The following is a 5,110-nucleotide window of genomic DNA, read 5'->3' on the forward strand; positions in this document are numbered from 1 at the left end:
TTATTAATGATTTCAAGAAGCCAGGAAAATGACAACACAAAATCTAGTCATCTTGAAAAATTTTTTGAAATAGGTTTTGAACCAGAAAATTGGTTCCTTATTCATGCAACAAGACAACTTCTGCTTGTATGAATAACCTTTTCACAACAACTATAAAGATTGTAGAGAGTTTAAACTTCCAGCTTAATAACGATGCACTTGCTTTTTGAAGTAGTCTTATATAATATTTTATGAGCATTTAATTTATGTGTAAAGAGAGTTTTAAACTGATTGAATTAAAAATGCAAGCTATGTTTCATATCTAATTATTCAAACATGAATTCCTTGAACCATATAAGTTTCCTCTGAAAAAAGGAAAAAGAAATTGAAGGCCATGAGCAACCGTAAGAAATAAATCGAAAAATATAAACATGCTTTTTTTATTAAGCATTTTGCTACCTTCCAATGACGAAAACTGCATTGATTAAACTGAAATATGTATTTTCCAAGAATTAACTTACAGCGTACCCTGCAACCCTGTTTTTTGTTTGATTGATTTTCAAGAAATCAGCTATTTGCATGCAATATGAGATGAACTATTTTTATCGCCTTGAAATAAAAAAAACCCAATGTAATGTGCAAATATAAAATATTTGGTAACTGTTACCTTCTACAATGATCGATTTCACTGATTGGAAACTAGGTGTGGTCACAATAAATGATTACAATTGTCACAATAAATGTTCTAAATCATTCAGATAGGATTTCTACAATCTGATAGTTTAAAAAGCGGTTAGATAGTTTAGATAGTTTAAAAAGCGGTAAAGGTTTTTCAAGGCTACAGAAAAATGAAACTTCAACTTAAGTATTATTAAAACGACATCACATTGAGCATTATAAAATATTTTTTTGACTCAAATTTTTTTTCGCTCCTTTAAACTATTGCATTTTTTCTCAACTTTGTCATCACTTTAACCTTTTAAAACTAGGAATCAATATGCATTCTACCACAAAGGAACAATTTCTGTATTCACTTTAGAAATTCCGAAGGTATTAGAAGATCTGACAGCAGGTTAGCGTTATCAAACAGTACCTATTTCTTTAATAAAAAAAAGATGACTCTTATAATTATTGTTTCATCATCAGTTTTCATCCATCAGAAGCAAAATATGATTCTCAAAATTAGTAATTTCAAACTTTAAAAGTTCATAAATAATGTCTAAGTTAGACTACTTTAGTACTGTAAGAGAGACTACTTTACTTCATACATTTGTCAAAATCTTTATAATACTTATTAAATTAATTTATTAAATAATAGTCAAAATAACAGAGAATGGTGAAAATCTGAAAATAAAAACATTAAAAGTGGGAATTTAAATAGGGTTCGATACATAATACAATTTATTTTGCTTTCTTTAAAAATTTTTAACATACAATAATACCTATTATTCAAAGTGTACTGATGCAAGTTTTATTTTATTTATACTTTCTAGAAGTTCAAATGCACTTTAAGTTTTAAATGCACCTAAAATTTTCAAATGCACTTTAAGTTTCACTAGGCACCGTAAACTAGAAACTGTACAAAATCGACACTTTATGGGATATGTGTATTAAGCAGGTAAGGGGAGGGGGAATTTCTTCAATTTTTAAAATTAATTATAGTCTAGAGTAAAGGAGTTAATGCAATTAAAAAGTCTATGAAGGTTAGTATGTCTCAATGCTTGATCCAAGATTTCTTTTGGTTTGTTCAAGATTAAATGGCTAGATCGGAGGTTACACATTGTTAGTTTTAAATCTAAAAGTGGCTGGACGATACCGGTGATGAAATAAAATAAATAAAATGGTTTTAAATCTACCATAGTACTAATTGAATGTTCTAACGTTTGAATAAGTAGCAGGAGGAAATTTTTTCAGCGATATAGTTTCTTTGAAACAAATATGTCACCAAATGTATTTAAAAATTTACAAAAACTCGCGTGAAATATTACTGAGCATGCTACCTAACCTAAAACATTTGACTGATGAATTATAAATGCAAAGAACTTTAAAATTTAACTGAGAAAACACCATGAATTTTAATTTTAAATTACGTAAACACTTAATATTAAATCAGACCTTGACCTCGTCTGAACAACTAGGTAATGAATAACAATAAAATTATTTATTTAATGAGCAACCATAAGTTTTCAATTGAAAAGATTCCTAAATTAATCTTATCAAAAATTCCAGCAAACTCTCCATAAAAAATACCGAAAGCCATAAATTTCAACAGCGGAAGAAAGTTTCGTTATCTTTAAAATTGACTCATGCTTATGCAAATAACGCATATTAATGTGATTACCATAATTATTTTTTTATTGATTTCTGCAAATCTTTAATTGCTATTTATATGTTATGTCACACTCAGGAGGTGCTACGTATTCAAAATGATCTAATAAAATGTATATGTTTCTACATTTCGTTTTGTTACAATATTCAAAAGTCAAAAAATTCTTTATTCTTTCATATTTAATTATAAATAAAATTTTTTTCATAAATTATTACTTGTGTCTTATATTTGAGTTAATTAATTAGCAATTTTACGGTTCGTTAGATTATTTCATTCTACTAATGGTGCTGCTATCCGAGAAAAATTACGTAAGGATATTTTGAAAACAACTGACCAACGTGAAGCAGTTTAAGGACAAAAATAACACTTATTTTTGAAAATAAATGAAGGACAAAATTAACACTAATTCTTGTGCATACAAATGCATAAAAGTTTTTTTTTATTTTTTATTTCCTTCTGAAGGAAATGTTTGGTAAGCTCTGTCAGAATATTATCAGCAACGTAATGGCGTCTCCGATTGAAATTATTACATTCAACAAACGGTGCTGCTGAGTGCTAACAGAAAAAAATTACATGATAAAGTTTTGAAAACGAATACAATTTTCATTAACAATGTCATGCAGTGTAAGGAAAAATTAACAGCATTTGCGCATAAATTTCAACTAAAATAGGGCGGCATGGTATAATACTGCAGAAAACATTGCCTTATAAATTTAACAGTTGGTCGTGCCATCTGTTGATGAACTTTGTGACTTTTTTTAGTCAAGTTGCTGCAATGAGAAACAAAGGTTAATAGGGAATGATTTGTAGTATTTTTTTAAAGGCGGATTTTTGAAGGCTCCGTCGGAATATGAAATGATGCTTTTTTGCGAATAATATGCTATTTTTATAACTGCTGTGAGTTTGCAACTGTTACCCATGACTGTTAGGACAAGTTTAGCTGTTCTAAAGACAGCGCTGTCTACGCTTTTTTTGAAAATGGCGTAAAACGTCAGTATGGAAAAAGCCACAGTTTCGTGTAAATGAAAAGAGTTTATGGTCTAATATTTTAATATTTAAGAACTTACTCCGATACTGTATTACTTGGGCTCCTAAAAATTTGTAAAAACTTAGAATAAGGCAGTGATTTTGATAATTTTTATCTATCTCTAAAAATGTCGCCAAATTGGCGACATTTTTAATAAAGTTTAATAACTTTTAAAATATTTAAGTTATTTGTCTGCTCTAAAGCCCAGATAATTCTTCAGGCAAAGATTATAAATATATTTTAAAATCATAGCATTGCTTCAAGTGCGAGGCACTTAAAATAAGACTCTTTTTTTCCTTAATGACAAAAACTTCTTGCTTCGAGAAACAGCGTTAAAAAACTTTCAATAACATAACTGCCATTTTTTTTCATGCTTCACAAAAGCTTCTTCTCAATGGCAGTAAAATAACTAATGGACTGATAATGTAGGGCATATACTTAATTCACCTCTCTCCATCACTTAAAAAGCATTTAGATAACTAACTAGTTCTATTACATATGGTTAAACTATTCAAATGTAGTGGTAGTAAAAAGTATAATTAAACAAATTTGTTAAAACAAAAATGCAAAAATTTTGCCACCTTATTGAGTACACAAATGAGACCGGAGTCCGGACTTGCCAACTCTTCCGGAAAATCTGAAAGAGTTGCAAGTATGCAATAAAAAACGGTAGATATGAAATATTTAAAGCCTTATTAGTTCTCAACTTTTATGGATTTTTGGAATGTTTTATGTTTACAACTAAAGTGGTAGCAAAATTTATGCTTTCTTTTGCAATTTTTAATTTTTTTAAAAAAATTAGCATTTTTATTTAAATTATTTTGGCACCACTACACTAATACAGTTGTCATTTCAAGACTCTTCTCTTTTTAGCGATTGTTTAAATAAACAGTCGCCAAAACTTTCACATGAATATAAATGCATGATATGGGCAAGAAAGTGTGTTTAAGCTCTAATCTTATTTGAAAAAGAACTTTTTTTCATACAGTTGTAGTTATATTGAATTACCGAATTGGTAAAAATGATCTTCAAAAAGAATGATGGTTGGCAGGTCTGTTGCATCGGTTTTAAACTCACAATAATACAAACAATGAATAAAAGATTGGAACTCGCGCTTCTTTATTTTTGTCTCAAATTGTGAAATTTTTTATGCTGAAAGTAACTTGCAGTAAATGTGATTTCACTTAAGAAAAAAAAAACGTATTTCAAACATAATAAACAGCAAAAAAGAAACAACCTTATGAAACATATACGAATATCTCCAATTGAAATGCCTTATTGTTCCATGCAATAAATCATGTTTCAAAATAGAAAATAAAGTAAGTAAGAATGACGACAGTTCACATAGAATTACGATACGTAAATGCATTGTATTTTGGTCATAAATAGTTTGAATGAACATATTCTGTCTTTAAAACTAATTTGTATTTTATATTTAACCATTTACTATCCAAAATACGATGAAGGATAAAACAGAAATATTTAAGTTAAGGAACTCTTCATTTACCAAATAAATTCTTTGTACTGATGTAAACATGATGCTAGAAATAGATGATATATTTTCTTATAATCTCACTGGTTATTTAATTATTTTAGATTGCACCACATTAAGTTAATGTAACTCACGAATTCTCTATCTAAATCTGAATTTATTTAATTTGTTAATTTTGGACAAGAGTTAAATGTTTAATTGTTATAATTTTATTGCCATTTTTTTTACTCCTAGAGTTAGGATAATGATGTTAGGTACCATTTTAAAAATAAGAAGAGTAAAA

The sequence above is a fragment of the Parasteatoda tepidariorum genome, chromosome 9 (assembly GCF_043381705.1).
Source record: "Parasteatoda tepidariorum isolate YZ-2023 chromosome 9, CAS_Ptep_4.0, whole genome shotgun sequence".
Lineage (NCBI taxonomy): Eukaryota > Metazoa > Arthropoda > Arachnida > Araneae > Theridiidae > Parasteatoda > Parasteatoda tepidariorum.